The sequence below is a fragment of the Caretta caretta genome, chromosome 5, assembly GCF_965140235.1.
Source record: "Caretta caretta isolate rCarCar2 chromosome 5, rCarCar1.hap1, whole genome shotgun sequence".
Lineage (NCBI taxonomy): Eukaryota > Metazoa > Chordata > Testudines > Cheloniidae > Caretta > Caretta caretta.
The window spans coordinates 2,544,854-2,565,383 of record NC_134210.1 but is presented as its reverse complement, the minus strand read 5'-3'; the positions used below and the strand labels follow the sequence as shown (position 1 = coordinate 2,565,383).

General features: G+C 47.7%; 1 long non-coding RNA gene across 4 annotated transcripts in view; it reads right to left on the bottom strand.

Moving 5' to 3' along the window:
• The window catches only part of LOC125636713 (uncharacterized), a 46,257-nt gene that overhangs the window by 19,630 nt on the left and 6,097 nt on the right, over positions 1 to 20,530 (bottom strand). The gene's annotated exons all lie outside the window — the stretch shown is intronic.

The following is a 20,530-nucleotide window of genomic DNA, read 5'->3' as shown; positions in this document are numbered from 1 at the left end:
TCCTGACAGAATTCTGCATCCCTGCAAGGGTGCAGAATTCATAGGGCCCACATATTTCTGTGCCCCCCGCCACCGCACAGAAAAATGCAAAAAAAAAGAAAGAAAAGAGTCTGCCAGGGGACATGCACCTCTTCCACAGCAACCCAGGCAGAGTGTCTGTTCCAGCGTGCCTGGAGCAGCCGCAGAGACAGAGGATAAAACCCAGTGAAAGTTTTAAGGCTCCTACATTGCAAGCATGATGTAAAGGAGCCTTATTACAAATGACAGGAAGGGAATCCTCAGCTAGGAAGATCTGTGGGCTTTCTCACTTTTTTCCTGTGCCAAAGTGGCACAATGGGGTTAGATTACAGCTCAGGATTTAGGTTACTTACCCATTAAAAGAAGAAAGAAAAAAAAAGACTTTTGAGGGCAAAATAAAACATTTACCAAGCAGTCAATAAAATGTCAGAACAATCAGAACTAAGCACTTCCCAGAGTACCCAACCAGGTCCAGGACGATGATGAGCAAAACTGTATGACTCGTGTGAAAGTCTGAACAATTTTAAATAACATTCGAGTTTTTTTCTGAGGGTGGGAGGTGGCTGTCCGATGTTCTGTACTGTAATATAAATGAAAATCCAGGATTAGAATCATAGAATCATAGAAGATCAGGGTTGGAAGGGACCTCAGGAGGTCATCTAGTCCAACCCCCTGCTCAAAGCAGGACCGATCCCCAACTAAATCATCCCAGCCAGGGCTTTGTTAAGCCTGACCTTAAAAACTTCTAAAGGAAGGAAAGTCCACCACCTCCCTAGGTAACCCATTCCAGTGCTTCACCACCCTCCTAGTGAAAAAGTTTTTCCTAATATCCAACCTAAACCTCCCCTACTGCAACTTGAGACCATTACTCCTCGTTCTGTCATCTGCTACCACTGAGAACAGTCTAGAGCCATCCTCTTTGGAACCCCCTTTCAGGTAGTTGAAAGCAGCTATCAAATCCCCCCTCATTCTTCTCTTCCGCAGACTGGGAACAATCCCAGTTCCCTCAGCTTCTCCTCTTAACTCATGTGATCCAGTCCCCTAATCATTTTTGTTGCCCTCCTCTGGACTCTTTCCAATTTTTCCACATCCTTCTTGTAGTGTGGGGCCCAAAACTGGACACAGATAAGGCCTCACCAATGTCGAACAGAGGGGAACGATCACGTCCCTCAATCTGCTGGCAATGCCCCTACTTATACATCCCAAAATGCCATTGGCCTTCTTGGCAACAAGGGCACACTGTTGACTCATATCCAGCTTCTCGTCCACTGTAACCCCTAGGTCCTTCTTTGCAGAACTGCTGCCGAGCCATTCGGTCCCTAGTCTGTAGCGGTGCATGGGATTCTTCCGTCCTAAGTGCAGGACTCTGCACTTGTCCTTGTTGAACCTCATCAGATTTCTTTTGGCCCAATCCTCTAAATTGTCTAGGACCCTCTGTATCCTATCCCTACCCTCCAGCGTATCTACCACTCCTCCCAGTTCAGTGTCATCTGCAAACTGGCTGAGGGTGCAATCCACACCATCCTTCAGATCATTTATGAAGATATTGAACAAAACCGGCCCGAGGACCGACCCTTGGGGCACTCTTCTTGATACTGGCTGCCAACTAGACATGGAGCCATTGATCACTACCTGTTGAGCCCGACAATCTAGCCAACTTTCTATCCACCTTAGATTAGAACTGGAATGCAAGGTATTAGTTAAAAGAAAAGGAGTACTTGTGGCACCTTAGAGACTAACCAATTTATTTGAGCATGAGCTTTCGTGAGCCACAGCTCACTTCATCAGATGTGTACCGTGCACATCTGATGAAGTGAGCTGTGGCTCACGAAAGCTCATGCTCAAATAAATTGGTTAGTCTCTAAGGTGCCACAAGTACTCCTTTTCTTTTTGCGAATACAGACTAACACGGCTGTTCCTCTGAAAGGTATTAGTTATAAAGACTATGTAACTTAACTTTCATGTGTTTAAGAAATCATAGAATCATAGAAGATAAGGGTTGGAAGAGACCTCAGGAGGTCATCTAGTCCAACCCCCTGCTCAAAGCAGGACCAACCCCAACTAAATCATCCGAGCCAGGGCTTTGTCAAGCCGGGCCTTAAAAACCTCTAAGGATAGAGATTCCACCACCTCCCTAGGTAACCCATTCCAGTGCTTTACCACCCTCCTAGTGAAATAGTGTTTCCTAATATCCAGCCTACACCTCCCACACTGCAACTTGAGACCATTGCTCCTCGTTCTGTCATCTGCCACCACTGAGAACAGCCGAGTTCCATCCTCTTTGGAAGTCCCTTTCAGGTAGTTGAAGGCTGCTCTCAAATCCCCCCTCACTCTTCTCTTCTGCAGACTAAATAAGCTCAGTTCCCTCAGCCTCTCCTCGTAAGTCATGTGCCCAGCCCTCTAATCATTTTCGTTGCCCTCCACTGGACTCTCTCCAATTTGTCCACATCCCTTCTGTAGTGGGGGGCCCAAAACTGGACACAGTACTCCAGGTGTGGTCTCACCAGTCCTGAATAGAGGGGGAATAATCACTTCCCTCGATCTGCTGGCAGTGTTCCTTCTAATACAGTCCAATATGCTGTTGGCCTTCTTGGCATCAAGGGCACACTGCTGACTCATATCCAGCTTCTCGTTCACTGTAATCCCCAGGTCCTTTTCTGCAAAACTGCTGCTTAGCTAGTTGGTCCCCAGCCTGTAGCAGTGCATGGGATTTTTCCTTCCTAAGTGCAGGGCTCTGTGCTTCTCCTTGTTGAATCTCATCAGATTTCTTTTGCCCCAATACTCCAATTTGTCTAGGTCACTCTGGACCCTATCCCTACCCTCCAGCATATCTACCTCTCCCCCAATCTTAGTGTCATCTGCGAACTTGCTGAGGGTGCAATCCATCCCATCATCCAGATCATTGATAAAGATGTTGAACAAAACTGGCCCCAGGACTGACCCCTGGGGCACTACGCTTGATACCTGCTGCCAACTAGACATCGAGCCATTGATCACTGTTAGGATATAGAAAAGGAGTACTTGTAGCACCTTAGAGACTAACCAATTTATTTGAGCGCTCATGCTCAAATAAATTGGTTAGTCTCTAAGGTGCTACAAGTACTCCTTTTCTTTTTGCGAATACAGACTAACACGGCTGTTACTCTGAAACCTGTTAGGATATAGATATTCAGGTCTGTCTGTAAAGGCCTATGCTCTAAGAATTTAGGTGTATTCTTATCACTTGGCTAGTTAGAGAGAGATAAAAGAAAGAATCAAAATCACTGTCTGCCAGTGTAAGGGCCTTCTCTTACTGTGATAGTCTGAGGCCCTGTTCTTAGGCTAAGGCCTTTGGCTAAGCAACAGGCAGTCATAAACTGGGAAGCGACCGGTCACCTCCTCACATTCCAAACTAGTCACATTGAAAGAAGGTGCTATTGGGCAGTTAGGAATACAATCCTGTCCTGACAGTGCCTGTCACCTCCAGAGAAAGGGAAGTGCCTAGAAAATGTAAAAGGAAACTTAGTTTGATAGCATCCTGTCTGGGAAGAACTCACTTATCAATAGCTGGGATGTGAAATCCTCACTTCTGTATTGTTTTGTCATTATAGTTCCTACTTTGCTATGTTTGTCTGTATAATCTCTGTCTGGTTCTGTGATTGTTCCTGTCTGCTGTATAATTAATTTTGCTGGGTGTAAACTAATTAAGGTGGTGGGATCTAATTGGTTACATAATCATAAAAAGAAAAGGAGTACTTGTGGCACCTTAGAGACTAACCAATTTATTTGAGCATAAGCTTTCGTGAGCTACAGCTCACTTCATCGGATTCATCAGTTGTCAGTATGCATCCGATGAAGTGAGCTGTAGCTCACGAAAGCTTATGCTCAAGTAAATTGGTTAGTCTCTAAAATGCCACAAGTACTCCTTTTCTTTTTGCGAATACAGACTAACATGGCTGTTACTCTGAAACCTTACATAATCATGTTACAGTATGTTGGTATTGGTTAGTTAAATTTCAGGAAAATGATTGGTTAAAGTATAGCTAAGCAGAACTCAAGTTTTACTATATAGTCTGCAGTGAATCAGGAAGTGAGGGGGTGGGTGTGTGGGTGGGGGAGATAGAAACAGGAATAGGGGTAAGGAAATTGGAACCATGTTTTGCTAAAGGGGGAAATGGGAACAGGGAATGGGGGTAAGGAAATTGGAATCATATTTGCTAAGGGCAGGATTGGGAACAGGGACACAGGTGTATGGCTCTGTGGTGTCAGAGCTGGGAAGGAGGATACTAAGGAAGGAAACTGGAATCATGCTTGCTGGAAGTTCACCCCAATAAACATCGAATTGTTTGCACCTTTGGACTTCGGGTATTGTTGCTCTCTGTTCATGCGAGAAGGACCAGGGAAGTAAGTGGGTGAAGGAATAAGCCCCCTAACAATCACTACTCATTGAGCCCGACAATCTAGAATGGGGTGCCTACAGTCAGGCATCCTAGTCAGCGTTTTGGCACCTAAGAGACCAAATTCTCAGAGGTGCTGAGCCCCCATAACCCTCATTGACATTCATGGATCTGGATGCCTGACAGTAAGCACCCACGTTAGCAAACACTGGCCTGGCCTTGACCACTGAGCGTTGGATAGCCCGTCTATACCAACGGAAAGCTAGGAATTAAAGCTCTAGTAAAATAGAATTCCTGGGCCTATTGCTCCTGGTGCTGTTTGTACAGCGAGAGCGGTCCAAGATACAGGAATGCACAAGCTTTGTAGCACCACAAAGACACAACTGCTATTAAAGGAGCATCCCAACATCACTGGGGTGAGGGTCACATTGGCTCCACATGATGTGTAATAACAGGGTTGTGCAGCTGCCCTCATTTGTTACACAGACTGGCCAGACTGCGATGGAGGATCACATGCTTGAATCTGTAGTTTACACAAACTATAGACCATGCTGTGGAGTTCATAGGTCAGACACGGCTAACCGCTGGATACTTGCGTTATATTGTGTTACCTGAAAGACTCCTGTCATGAGATCAACAGCAGCGGCAGGAAGTGAAGGTTCCTGCCCCAGTGCAGGTAAGCCCTGTGTTTTTGGAGTTTAGGATAATTGCACTGGGAAGAGTAAAATTCTGTTGACTCAAACCTGAATGGCTAAGAGTCATCTTTTGCTACCAAGCAGTTGTAATGCAAAGGTCAGCTCCTATGCAAGCCACTCCATTATGTTAACAGGTTTTCTCCGAGATGAAAGGAGCTGCTCTTGCCCAGCCTTTTGGAGGAGAGATTCATAATCCAAAGGCAGGCAGACTGCCTTGTGTATCTATCTTCTATAGTCATTGTATCAGAATGCCTCACCATCTCTCACGTATTTACCCTCAGGGAGGCAGGGAAGTGGTGTTGTCTCCATTGTACAGATGAGGAATTGAAGCACAGAGAGTAAGTGACACAGGGAGTGTATGGTGGAGTGGGAATTTAACCTGGGTCTCCTGAGGCTCAGCTCAGTGGCCTAAGCACCATCCTTCCTCCCAACGTCACAAACTGAGCAGTGTTTGGTCTGGGAAATATCCAGATGGGAGAACTAGAAGGCAAAAACCAGCTGCTACAGGTCACAGAGCCATCTGGATCATTTGATAAACTGAGTGCAAGCAAACATGCATTTTAATATAGCTAAACGGAAATACATTCACCTAGAGACAAAGAATGCAGACCACGGGGGACTGAATCCTGGGAGGCAGGGACTCCCAAGAACTGGTGCTCCTGGAGGATAGTCAGCTGAACATGAGCTCCTAGCTCGGATGCTGTGGCCAAAAGAGCTACTGCGATCCTTGGAAGAATGAACAGGGGAATCTCAAGCAGGAGCAGAGAGTTTATTGTAATCTCTGCATTTGGCACTGGGGTGACTCTGGCTGGAATCAGTGTCCACCTGAGCACACCACTGTGGCCAGGAGTGCCTCTGCTGTGCCCTGCCCCTGTTTCCCACTTCCCCAGACTCCATGGTCTCTTTCAGTCACAGCCCTGCATAGGGTCTGGGTATTTATTAAATGAACAAAGTTCTCAAACAAACACAAAACCGTCCATTCACTCTTTCCCTGGCTCCAGCGACCCGCTGCACCTCCCTCACTGCAGGAGCTTCCCGCTGCCTTTTCCCCTGGGACCATCTGATGCAACCCAGATGTGGCTTGTCCTGTGTAATCAGGGCTGGCTTAGCCCCAGGCTCTCTAGCCCACTGGCAAGCCACCCTGTTACACATCCCTTCTTGCCTGGGAATCTAGCTATGGCTGCGGCTTCAGTAAAGGCTGGCCTTCCCTCCGATTTAGCACTGAACTAATGGCCCAGGGTGCTGTTCTGAAGAGCTGGAGTGTTAAGCCCAGTGTTTTGGTCAAACTGCAACAGAGAACTACATACATTCTGCCTCCCTGCACTTCCATTTGTCTACGTTGGTTTTCACTTACTGGGCTTAGCTGTTGGAGGTGCTATTCTGTATCGGTGGTGATCTACTCTGGAGGAGGGTTCAGTGTTTCAGTGGTTGGTGGAATGATCCATGTGTATAGCGGGGATAGTGTATATCCATGTGGAGAGGCCTTTGAGGTCCTCTGGGTGTGCTAGAAATAGAAGATTGCATTACTAAATAAATGGGGTAAAAATACCAGCTAAGCATGCTCATCATTTCCTCCCAATCTGTGAAGTTAAATGAGGGCTGTTTCACAAGATTTCTTTTCCCACAATGCTATTAGTGTTAGTAAATAGTTTAGCTTACATTCAGCACTGAATTTCTGCCAAATGTCATTGGGTGAACGCAAAGGTTTTTCATCTTTAGAGCTTAGCGCAAAAAACTGGTCTGAAATGACTTTTTTGGCAGTTGCATAACAGGAAAAGGGTTTAACAGATGTAAATGCTTTTTGACTTAAAAATAAAGCCTCCTCTGGGATATGTTACATGCCAGGTTTCAGCCTGATCCATTTTTATAATGAGAGAGCCATTAAATCCATAAAATAGGGGGTAACGGGGGGAGAGAAGGAAAGGACAGTTTACCTCAAACCTAAGGATGGCTGCATGACAGCTCCTTTAGTAAAGAAACTTTGTCTGGTCTACGCTAGGAAACTAGGCCAGGGTAACTGGCATAGGCAGTGTCTTCACTGAAGCACTACTGTGATGCAATTTTGCCACTATAGTGGTTTATGTGTAGACATACCCTTAGTAAACATGCAGCTGTCAAACAGCTGGCAAAGCAGAGTGGGTGGGTGCCACCTTTTCGTAACGAGGATGACTTTTTCAGCAGCAGTTGATTGGGGTCTGGTTGGTCCCAAATGATTAATTATTGCTGCTAGAGAAGATGAAGTGGGATATTGTTATAGGAATGCCAGTGATGAAGAGCCACATGATGAAGGCCAGAAACGCAGGGTTTTTTCTTCCTAAACTATCTGCTCTGCAGCATGCATCTGAGGATCCTACTTAGACACCTTGGGCTAAATTTAGACTTGGTGTAAGCAAGAGTAACTTTGCTATTCTCACTGCAAATCTGAATTTGGCCCCTTATAGCCAGAGCCATGTGTGTTGGCAGTAGTCATATTCTGGCCCCTATGGTTACAAAGGAAGCCTTAAAAATGAACCAGAATTACAAGTCACACATAGTTGCTTTCCTGAGTCTGCAGAGTGCCTGAAACAGTAGCTCAAAGAAGCGTGAGCTGCCCAGTTTATCTCACTGGGATGTTAACTCTGAAATCCAAAGAGGACAATTTAAATGTCACCACTGTTAATATTTCACTGCTGGTCACTTTGGCAGAAACATCCAGCTAATGTGCTTCTTCAGCAATCCCAAGCTGCCTTTCGTTCTACCACAGGTGCCAAAAGCCACAACTGCCCCCTACTCAGCTGCCAACACTTCCAGCTTCCCCACGACAACTCCCACACTGCAGTTAAACACAATCAGAATAAAGATCTGTGGTACACGGAGGACTGAGACGTGTGTGTGTGCACATGCACGCAACCTAAAACGAATTGCATACAAAGTCAATATACATAGGGGACGCTGGGTTGATTGTATTATCTATTTTCATAATTAATACAGTAAAATCCTCCATTTTTTTAGTTTATATGAAGCTACCACAAAATTTCCAGCCTGCTGCACCAGAGCACAAGAGAAACCAGGGGGGCCAGGTAGAGAGTTTAGTCTCGTTTGCTGCAGTAGCGTACACAAGGCCTTGCTTGTAGCTAGGAATGGTCTAGGTAAGCAGTTCTCAAACTGTGGGTTGGGACCTCAAAGTGGGTCATGACCCGATTTTAATGGGGTCACCAGGGCTGGCTTAGACTTGCTGGGGTCTGGGGTTGAAGCCTGAGCCCCACCGCCTGTGACCGAAGCCTGAGTTCCACCACCTGGGGCTGAAGTCCAAGGGGTTCATCCCTGGGCAGCAGGGCTCGGGCTTTGGCTTCAGCCCTGGGCGGCGGGGCTCAGGTTACATGGCCCCTGCCTGGGACTGAAGCCCTCGGACTTCGGTCCTGCTGCGGCTTTGGCCTCTCTGCTCGGGCCAGCAGGCTCAGGAGGGCTCGGGCTTTAGTCCCCCGTCCTGGAGTCATGTGGTAATTTTTGTTGACAGAAGAGACTCACGACGCAATGAAGTTGAGAACCCCTGCTCTAGGTATACTTAATCCTGTCTCAGCGTAGCGGGATGGACTAGATGACCTCTTGAGGTTCCCTCCAGCCAGACGTTACTATGAGCCTAAGAGTTTATAGACTGTGGTTTATCTTTCTGTGGATTTTATGGAGCCAGGATGGGAAAGGTCTTCATTGTTTAAAAAGTATTTCCCAGTTAGGGGAAGCATTTTTTCGTATTGCAGAGTTTGTATTGCTAAATAATGCCACCTTGTGTGAGAGCAAATCTGGGATTGGGCGACTCATGGGAGGGACACAAAGCGGGGCGCCAGCTAAAGGGGGGCACGTGACCTCCCCATGTGACCCCCCCCATGACTCCTCCTCATCTTGCCCCCAGCCTGGGCCTCCGCGCTCTCCCCAGCCCACGTTACCACAGGTGGGGAGGGGGCTCTGTCCTCCCATTGCAGTGGATATGGATTTCAGGCCAAAGGAGGGCGGCCCCAGGCCAGCAGCTCCTCCAGCGCGGCTGTTCTGCCCCCAGCCCTTCCACGCAGCTGTGTCTCCTGGGGTCTGCACAGCCCCGCAGGAGGACAGGGCTGGGGGTGGTCCCGGTACCGCCACACCGGAGGAGCTGCTGGCAGGGGGCGCTGGCTCCTGGCAGTGGCGATCCCACGCTCTGCTCCTTTCACCGCTGCAGTTCCCGGGAGAGCCCTGCAGTTCAGTTCAGTGCCACGGGGCTCTCCCGGGAACTGCAGCGGTGAAAGGAGCAGAGCATGGGGCCACCGGGTTCCTCGGGCATGGCTGTCCCGGTAGTGCCCCCGCCCCCAGCCCTGTCCTCCGGTGGGGCTGTACAGACCCCAGGGGACACAGCTGCGTGGAAGGGCTGGGGGCGGGTGGGGGGCAGTACAGCTACATCGGAGGAGCTGCCAGCATGGGGCTGCCCGATGGCCACATGTTCTGCTCCTTTTGCCCCTGTGGTTTCCTGCTGAATGTGCCCCCCACAGGCATCTGGGGAGGGGCATGTCACCCTTCTTGCCCCTCCCAGGTGTCGCCTTCCGGAAAGAGAAGAGAACGTTAAATAGATTTTGAAAGTCATATTCACCCCCTTGATGCTCCCACAACTATTTGTCAGTAATGCTCTAACCCCTCTCCCAGCCTCTGATCATGGAAAAGATGAGGGGGAAGGACAGTCTTGTGGCTAACACACAGTCTTGGGAATCAAGAGCCAGTTGAGCAGAACGGTTGTTGATATGGAGAGAGCTCCATAGGTTCACCTGACTAGCTATAGCCTGTTATGACTTCCTGGCCCCAAAGGCCTTCCCTAATTTAGATTGCCTGTGCCAAGCCTGGAACAAAGATCTGTATAGATCCTTGAAATGGGAGTCAATGGGAAAGTGCCTTGCATGACATCAATAGAGAGTTTTTAATCTATAATTAAGGTAATCCCGCAGAAAATTATATTTCATTCATACTGATCCCTGGGTAGGTTACCGTGCATGGGCATTGCAAAGAGACTGCTGCTGCAGATGTGGTCTCTTGGAGCCCCACTGGCGCATGGTGCGGGACTTTCTCTGGATACAGCCTTTCGGCTAGAAGTAGGTAGGAGGATGAATGTGATAAGGGATACTTCCTTAAAAGCTACTTTCCAGCGCTGAGGTTTGGGATACATCCAATCAGTTTGGAAACTCTCCAACTCACGAAAAGCTTGGTTTGCTGGCAGAGTGTGTAGCCAAATGACTCTTGTCTACACAGCCCTGCAGACAAGAGTCATTTGGTTACACACACTGCCAGCAAACCATGGGGGTGTGAACTGTAGTGTGCATCAAAGTGCTACTCTTACTCTCTTGTGTGGACGATACGGGTGTGAACTAAAGGTACCTAGTCCGTGTTAATGCATTCCACAGGTCTATGAACTAGGTACCGTTTAGTTGCACCCACATGGGAGAATCAGAGTAGCCCTTTGGGTGCGTGCTGCAATTCACTGAATTCACAATGGCTCAGTTTTTATATATTGCTTAAATTGCTTAAATGAATTGCTTAAATTCATATTTAAACAGATCTGCCTTCCCATTGTTTGTTCATTTGTCTTTGTTTTTTGTTCTCCTCCCCCACCCCCCCAAAATGAGAACACGCATTTTTTAAAAAGAGCCGACTGAACCACCTATACACGTGGTATCCTCTGCACAGACAAAATGAGTCAGCATAACACTATTGCATCTACATGTAAACTGCATGGAGTTTATTACACCTATCATAATCCCAGTTATAGCCGTTATTGTCTGTGTCGGTGAGTGGGGACGGCGAAATTCCCATATATCAAAATGGTTGTGCTGTATGACTGTGGTGATAAGTATCGTGGTACCAAGATGTGTTGTAGTTTTAAAAACTGGGCAGCATCATTTGGCCATTGATCTGTATTAAAGCAACGCTCACCAACTTCATTCCTAGTGGGGTCTCCTTGTGCTACGAACACACTAAATGACAATCACCACCCCAGAGAGTTTACGTTTAAACTCAGGCCATGTCTACGCTTGTCTAGGTCAGGCTTGACACAGCCCTGGCTGGGATGATTTAACTGGGAATTGGTCCTTCGAGCAGGGGGTTGGACTAGATGACCTTCTGGGGTCCCTTCCAACCCTGATATTCTATGATTCTATGATACGCTAGCGGGCTTACAGCGGCACCATGGGACCGATGCGGTTGCACTGCTGTAAGATCGCTCGTAGAGCTGCTCTATGCTGATGGGAGAGAGTGCGCCCGTCACCATCATAAGACCAGCTCAACAAGCGGAGGTAGTGATGTTGGTGTGAGAAGCTCTCCCACCGACATAGCGCCACCCACCCTGCCCTTTATGCCCATGAAATGTATGTTTCTTGGGGGTTGTTTTTTCACACCCCGAGAGACATACGTTTTGCTGACATAAGTGGTAGTGTACACATGGCCCAAGACACAAGTTGGTTTTTACAAACAAGCAGAGGGAAGAGGGTGGAAGAGGGTCAGATGATGGCAGATTAGCAGCACAATTTGTAGGGTTTTCCTAATAAAACAGGAGAGGAAGAATGGAAAAGTGGCTAAGGCTTGGTCTATACCACAAACTTATGGCAGTGTAACTATGTCTCTCAGTGATACGGAAAATCCACACCCTGGAGAGATGTAGTTATAGCAACCTAATCTTTGATGTTGACAGCACCATGGCGACAGGAGAAGACAAAGCTACCACCTCTCGGGGAGCTGGAGTACCTAGGCCCATGGGAGAAGCTCTCCTGTTGGCATAGGCAGAGCCTTCACTAAGGGTTACAGCAGCGCTGTATGTGTAGACAAGCCCTTAGAGTCCCTCCCTGCAGCTGCACTGGGCCTCTAGGAGCAGACCCTCGATTGGTGTAAATCACCATCGCCTCATTGACTTCAAAGCAGCTCGACTGATTTGCACAGGGCTGTGGATCTGGCCCCTGTCTCTAAGATACACAGGAGCCAGATCATAAAAGGCTTTTTAGAATAATACCTTGAACTTCACTTGGAAACGGACTGGAAGCGTGGTATAGTGCACAGAGGGAACATGCGCCGATTATGGGCTGCTGAAAAGGAGGGGTTGGAACCCAGCCTTCACAGTGATACATCCTTCACTACTGCCTACTGTGACACTTGATAACGGAACAAATCAGCACAAGAGCTGTTATGTGCTTTGTGAAAGTGATGTGTACAGTGACTGTTGTGTGGGGGCAGAGGAGTGCTCCCATGCTCAGCTACCTTGCCACTGGCACAAAGCCTCCTGCACAACACACTCCCAATGCATACAAAGGTCAGCCTAAGTCCCCTATCCCTTTAGATGCACCAGATATCATTAGCTCATCTCCCACCTTGTTTACAGGAACATTTCAATTCTTCCCTCTCAGCATCCCAGAGAGAAGTTTAGTCATTGACACATACTCATGACAGACATATCTCTGTGAAGCAAACACAGAGTGGAGGATACTGTAGAATAGGGGGCAAAAATTAACCCTTCTTTTACATGTCCTGCACTTCACAAGAGTTTTTGTGTGTGTGTGTGTGTGTGTATGTGTAAGGATTATCCAGTTACACAGCCCATTCTCTATATATAGAGCCCAATATGTTCCACGTTTAATCACCACAGAGAACTCATGCTACAATTTAATAGTTTATAACTCAGTTTTTATATACAAAAATCCGTTGTTCCTCCTCAAATGCTCCATTCCAAACCTGAAACTTATTCTGCCAAATTGTGGTTATTAATCTCTTGGGATGATAAAACAGTGCTTTGACCCTGCAGTGACAAGTACAGCATAAATGCCTAGAATGACAGTGTGAGGGGTAGCCTGCCCCTTGAGGGAAGTACTCAGTACTTAATTTGTGCCAGGGCTGAGCCCCAGCACCTCTAGGATTGTCAGTTCACAGCCCCGGCGCCTTTGGTCTTGCTGCATCAGTGATGGATGTATAAAAATTGCTTGAGGCCCAGCACCTAATTGCTTGGCCCTGGCACTTCTTTCATTACAGATTAAACACTGGAAGTACTTCCTGCTGGTCAGTCCACCCTGTCACTTGGCAAGGCTCTTTTGTTGAGAGGTAGGATTATAGATGCAAAGACCTGGGAGATATTGATAGGAAAAAAAGCAGTCCCAAGAGCAGCTAGGGATGGGGTGGAAACCCTGGTACTGTTTCTTTAAAGGCCCAGAGCCAGAAACCTTGCAACTCCAGAGGAAGCTTGTAGAAGGAAGGTAATATGGATGGGGGGTGTTCAGCTGTTGTGACCAGCACTGGATGTGCTATGTTTGTCTTTCTTCCACAGGACAGATGCGACTTTGTCTGTACAAAGTGCAAGCTGGTCTTCATACTGGAAGAGAAGGTTCAAGGTCTGAAGTAACAGATATCGACCCTGCGTTGCATAAGAGAAACTGAAGATTTCCTGGACGGATGTCAGGATAGGCTTCTATGGGAACAAGGTTCTGAAGATTCAGAGCAGGCTGCACATCGGAGACAGAAGGATGGTGAAGAAATTTGGCATCATGTGACCTCCAGAAGAAAAAAGGGGAAAGTCCATGTACCAGCAGGGCAGATACAGGTAAGTAACCGTTTTCATGTTCTCTCCACAGGTACTAATGCAGAGAGTGGACCAGATGATACATCTGAGGGAAGGGAGCAGAAGGAGACTCCGCCGATTGGAAGGCATGAGATGCACTGTCCCAGGGATGGGGTTCCACGACCAACGCTCCCAAGAGAAGGAGGCGGGTGGTGGTTGTCGGGGACTCTCTCCTCAGGGGGACTGAGTCATCTATCTGCCACCCCGACCGGGAAAACCGAGAAGTTTGCTGCTTGCCAGGAGCTAGGATTCACGATGTGACGGAGAGACTGCCGAGACTCATCAAGCCCTCGGATCGCTACCCCTTCCTGCTTCTTCACGTGGGCACCAATGATACTGCCAAGAATGACCTTGAGCGGATCACTGCGGACTACGTGGCTCTGGGAAGAAGGATAAAGGAGTTTGAGGCGCAAGTGGTCTTCTTGTCCATCCTCCCTGTGGAAGGAAAAGGCCTGGGTAGAGACCGTCGAATTGTGGAAGTCAACAAATGGCTACCCAGGTGGAGTCGGAGAGAAGGCTTTGGATTCTTTGAGCATGGGATGGTGTTCCAAGAAGGAGTGCTAGGCAGAGACGGGCTCCACCTAACGAAGAGAGGGAAAAGCATCCTCACAAGCAGGCTCGCTAACCTAGTGAGGAGGGCTTTAAACTAGGTTCACCGGGGGAAGGAGATCAAAGCCCTCAGGTAAGTGGGGAAGTGGGATACCGGGAGGAGGCACGAGCAGGAGCGCATGAGAGGGGAGGGCTCCTGCCTCATACAGAGAAAGAGGGGCGATCAGCAGGTTACCTCAAGTGCCTATATACAAATGCACGAAGCCTGGGAAACAAGCAGGGAGAACTGGAAGTCCTGGCACAGTCAAGGAATTATGATGTGATTGGAATAACAGAGACTTGGTAGGATAACTCACATGACTGGAGTACTGTCATGGATGGATATAAGCTGTTCAGGAAGGACAGGAAGGGCAGAAAAGGTGGGGGAGTTGCACTGTATGTAAGGGAGCAGTATGACTGCTCAGAGCTCAAGTATGAAACTGCAGAAAAACCTGAGAGTCTCTGGATTAAGTTTAGAAAAGTGAGAGCAACAAGGGTGATGTCGTGGTGGGAGTCTACTATAGACCACCAGACCAGGGGGATGAGGTAGACGAGGCTTTCTTCCGGCAACTCGCAGAAGTTACTAGATCGCAGGCCCTGGTTCTCATAGGAGACTTCAATCACCCTGATATCTGCTGGGAGAGCAATACAGTGGTGCACAGACAATCCAGGAAGTTTTTGAAAAATGTAGGGGACAATTTCCTGGTGCAAGTGCTGGAGGAACCAACTACGGGCAGAGCTCTTCTTGATCGGCTGCTCACAAACCGGGAAGAATTAGTAGGGGAAGCAAAAGTGGATGGGAACCTGGGAGGCAGTGACCATGAGATGGTGAAGTTCAGGATCCTAACACAAGGAAGAAAGGAGAGCAGCAGAATACAGACCCTGGACTTCAGAAAAGCAGACTTTGACTCCCTCAGGGAACTGATGGGCAAGATCCCCTGGGAGAATAACATGAGGGGGAAAGGAGTCCAGGAGAGCTGGCTGTATTTTAAAGAATCCTTATTGAGGTTACAGGGACAAACCATCCCAATGTGTAGAAAGAATAGTAAATATGGCAGGCGACCAGCTTGGCTTAACAGTGAAATCCTTGCTGATCTTAAATACAAAAAAGAAGCTTACAAGAAGTAGAAGATTGGACAAATGACCAGGGATGAGTATAAAAATATTGCTCGGGCATGCAGGAGTGAAATCAGGAAGGCCAAATCACACCTGGAGTTGCAGCTAGCAAGAGATGTTAAGAGTAACAAGAAGGGTTTCTTCAGGTATGTTAGCAATAAGAAGAAAGCCAAGGAAAGTGTGGGCCCCTTACTGAATGAGGGAGGCAACCTAGTGACAGAGGATGTGGAAAAAGCTAATGTACTCAATGCATTTTTTGCCTCTGTCTTCACGAACAGGGTCAGCTCCCAGACTACTGCACTGGGCAGCACAGCATGGGGAGGAGGTGACCAGCCCTCTGTGGAGAAAGAAGTGGTTTGGGACTATTTAGAAAAGCTGGACAAGCACAAGTCTACGGGGCCAGATGTGCTGCATCCGAGGGTGCAAAAGGAGTTGGCGGATGTGATTGCAGAGGCATTGGCCATTATCTCTGAAAACTCATGGTGATCGGGGGAGGTCCCGGAGGACTGGAAAAAGGCTAATGTAGTGCCCATCTTTAAAAAAGGGAAGAAGGAGGATCCTGTGAACTACAGGCCAGTCAGCCTCACCTCAGTCCCTGGAAAAATCATGGAGCAGGTCCTCAAGGAATCAATTCTGAAGCACTTAGAGGAGAGGAAAGTGATCAGGAACAGTCAGCATGGATTCACCAAGGGCAAGTCATGCCTGACGAATCTAATTGCCTTCTGTGATGAGATAACTGGCTCTGTGGATGAAGGGAAAGCAGTGGATGTGTTGTTCCTTGACTTTAGCAAAGCTTTTGACATGATCTCCCACAGTATTCTTGCCAGCAAGTTAAAGAAGTATGGGCTGGATGAATGGACTATAAGGTGGATAGAAAGCTGGCTAGATTGTCGGGCTCAACGGGTAGTGATCAATGGCTCCATGTCTAGTTGGCAGCCGGTGTCAAGTGGAGTGCCCCAAGGGTCGGTCCTGGGGCTGATTTTGTTCAATGTCTTCATAAATGATCTGGAGGATGGTGTGGATTGCACCCTCAACAAGTCTGCAGATGACGCTAAACTGGGAGGAGTGGTAGATACGCTGGAGGGTAGGGATAGGATACAGAGGGACCTAGACAAATTGGAGGATTGGGCCAAAAGAAATCTGATGAGGTTCAACCAGGACAAGTGCAGAGTCCTGCACTTAGGACAGAAGAATCCAATGCACAGCTACAGACTAGGGACCGAATGGCTCGGCAGCAGTTCTGCAGAAAAGGACCTGAGGTTATAGTGGACGAGAAGTTGGATATGAGTCAACAGTGTGCCCTTGTTGCCAAGAAGGCCAATGGCATTTTGGGATGTAAAAGTAGGGGCATTGCCATCAGATTGAGGGACGTGATCGTTCCCCTCTATTCGACATTGGTGAGGCCTCATCTGGGGTACTGTTTCCAGTTTTGGGCCCCACACTACAAGAAGGATGTGGAAAAATTGGGAAGAGTCCAGCGGAGGGCAACAAAAATGATTAGGGGACTGGAACACATGACTTATGAGGAGAGGCTAAGGGAACTGGGGATGTTCAGAAGAGAAGAATGAGGGGGGATTTGATAGCTGCTTTCAACTACCTGAAAGGGGGTTCCAAAGAGGATGGCTCTAGACTATTCTCAGTGGTAGCAGATGACAGAACGAGGAGTAATGGTCTCAAGTTGCAGTGGGGGAGGTTTAGGTTGGATATTAGGAAAAACTTTTTCACTATGAGGGTAGTGAAACACTGGAATGTGTTACCTTGGGAGGTGGTGGAATCTCCTTCCCTAGAAGTTTTTAAGGTCAGGCTTGACAAAGTCCTGGCTGGGATGATTTAGTCGGGGATCGGTCCTGCTTTGAGCAGGGGGTTGGGCTAGATGACCTCCTGAGGTCCCTTCCAACCCTGATAGTCTATGATTCTAAGGTCAGATCAAGGGTCCCCTCTCCCCCAACCAATTGGGGATGAGATGGGAGAACGGGACTAGCATAAATCCTGGTTTCCAACGAGTCCTCCCTCATAGCAGAGTAGATGCCTGCAGACAGAGAAGGGAGCAAGAAGGCTCCTACCAGGCCCTGATTTAGCAGGGATCAGACACCAGGAGAAGCCTGCTAAACCCTCTGAGCCTGAGGACTCAGTAAGGGCCAGTGAGGGACACAGATTGCAGCCCAGCTCCAGGAGGAGAGATGGGGATTCCTGCCATAAAGAGAAGACACAAAGATCCCTGAGGAGACTGGGAATGGAGCTAGGAGGGCAGGCATCAGAGGAATGCTGAAAGCCAGAAGCACTGTTGATTTATTTGGGACACTTTGTCATTGCCTCTTTTGCATGAGATTTTGTAATATACAAGCCTTAAGGAGGGTATTATTGAGTCAAGTATCAAAAGTGCCTGAAGTTATTGGCGTCCTGAGAAGGGAAACTGAGGCAGGAAGTACCTGCAGGGCCACAATAATTCAGCAGGAGGTGCCACAGGGCAGGAATGCCCTATGAAAGATACCGAAATATAGGCAGGATGTCATACGTGACCCTTTCAACAGGTTTTGCCGCACCCTTCTCACAGGGGCAAAGGGCCGTGGGAACAGCACACCCACATCAGACTGTCCCTTGCCCACTTTCATTTTGGGCAGCCTGAGAGCCAGGGGTCTTGCCTATCCATATTAGCCCAACTGACTGGCACCACTTCAGCAAAAATAGTGCCTGCTGTCCTTTGCCCACCACTCAAGTTCATCACAGAAGTAAAAGCAAATGTAAAACAGTTTAACTGACAAAGCACCCAGCAGCAACTCCCCAAAAGGACCTTTACCCTCTTGTAAGTGCACTTCAGTGAGTAGCTTAGGTAATGTCATCTTGTCTCCAGAACTTACATATCCTGCGTTTTGTCCTTTTTTGATGTTTCAGTCTAGCAACTAACCTGCAGCCACACCACTAGGGCTAAGGTGGGCCATCACTTGGGAACGAAGTGGCATTGGCCGGGTTAGTACACGTATATAGGAGATTTCCAAGACAACCCTAGAACGCGGCAGTAAGAGGTGGGCATGCTCTTTCCTCTGACTCATGCCCTCAGCAGGGTGCTAGATGGTATTGTGCAGGGGAGCAGGGGCAAGGGGGTATCTCCACGTGAGATGTAAAACTGAGGTCCTGACCATTTGTGGCTGTGCAAAGCGCCAAAGGATCATTCATAAGAGCAGAGGTGTTAATTCTGCTATCCAGTCCAAATTCCATTGTGGGTAATTACCAGACCTGTGTTAAATCTTTTGGCTTACAGCGAATTGTGTTTTGTGAAGCTAAACTAGTTGATTCACTTTGCACTCCTTGAAGGACTGCCTGGAACACAAACCAAATCCCAGACTTCTGAGAGATGTGATGATTTCCACAACAAACCTGGATTCCCTTAGCAGAGGCTGCAGTGGGCTGGTGCCTGCTCTTTTGCAGCCACGAGCAAGTCATGTTGGGCCCACATGTCATATGTGAAGCTTATATAAATCAATTGGGGTTTCATTCATATGTTTTGAATGTTTTGCTTAACTTTGGTTTTTTTATTTGCTTTGCCATCAAGAGGAACTGCAGTGAAAAGCAAATAGGAAGAGATAGCAAAATAGAGGCTCCATGCAGGGCTCCAGCCTGCTCCTCAGGAAGCCAATAGGAGTTTTGCTCCTGATTTAATTGGGAGCAGGATCAAGCTCACCCCGTACTCTTACAGCTGGGGAGCCCATTAGCTCAGTGAATATTTTAAACACAATCTTCTCTCAAAGGACTGACTATACAAAGAATCCTCACATAATAGCATTACCATAAAATGAAATTATCCTCCATGCATTAGAGGCCCCATTGGGAGAGATGGTCAAAATTAGATTAGAGAAATTCTCATTATGCATATTATGAATAGCTGTAAGCTGTTTAAATAATCTTACATTCATCTAACACCTGGAAGGATCCCAAACCCCATTGCTTTTGCTATTTTCATTTCCTTTAGTACAGTTTTCTCTCTGTAAAGTGCGAGGGTGTGGACTAGCTGGTCAATCTGTACCTGTTAGCCAGAACCCAACTCACTTCACTGCATGTATTTAGGAACTACTCTGTCTGTTTGAGTCAACATTGTGCCGTTGTTGCCAAGAAGGCCAATGGCATTTTGGGATGTATAAGTAGGGCCATTGCCAGGAGATCGAGGGACGTGATTGTTCCCCTCTATTCGACATTGGTGAGGCCTCATCTGGAGTACTGTGTCCAGTTTTGGGCCCCACACTACAAGAAGGATGTGGAAAATTGGAAGACGTCCAGCAGAGGGCAACAAAAATGATTAGGGGACTGGAACACATGACTTATGAGGAGAGGCTGAGGGAACTGGGATTGTTTAGCCTGCAGAAGAGAAGAATGAGGGGGGATTCGATAGCTGCTTTCAACCATCTGAAAGGGGGTTCCAAAGAGAATGGAGCTCGGCTGTTCTCAGTGGTAGCAGATGACAGAACGATGAGTAATGGTCTCAATTTGCCATGGGGGAGGTTTAGGCTGGATATTAGGAAAAAGTTTTTCACTAGGAGGGTTGTGAAGTGCTGGAACGGGTTCCCTAGGGAGGTGGTGGAATCTCCTTCCTTAGAGGTTTTTAAGGTCAGGCTTGACAAAGCCCTGGCTGGGATGATTTAGTTGGGGATTGGTCCTGCTTTGAGCAGGGGGTTGGACTAGATGACCTCCTGAGGTCCCTTCCAACCCTGATATTCTATGATTCTATTCTTTCTGTAACAGAGTTGGCAGCTCTAGTATTTGCACCCTTTATTTTCTGCCATTACTAGTTTAAAAAAAATCTTAATTAGCAGGTGTGCGCACGCACATATTTGGGAACTCCATACAGGTGAGAGCCTGTATGGACTAACATAGCAAACTACTGTCATTACATTAACAATACAAAATAGGGCATTGTCTGGTGTGTCTTCTGCCTCTGCTCCCAGCTTGCGGTCCATGGAGTACCTTACCTCTTATCTGAAATGTTTGTGTTGCCAGAGCACTCATGGTGACACCCCAGTGGTGGGGGCGTTGAGAACCAGTCACACGATATAACTACTCACATGTAACTGTTAAATGTCTGAAGGCAGAAACTAAGAGTTCCATGTCACTTGGTCTGTGCTCCCAGCAGGAGATCAGGCTGGACCAGCCAGAACTAC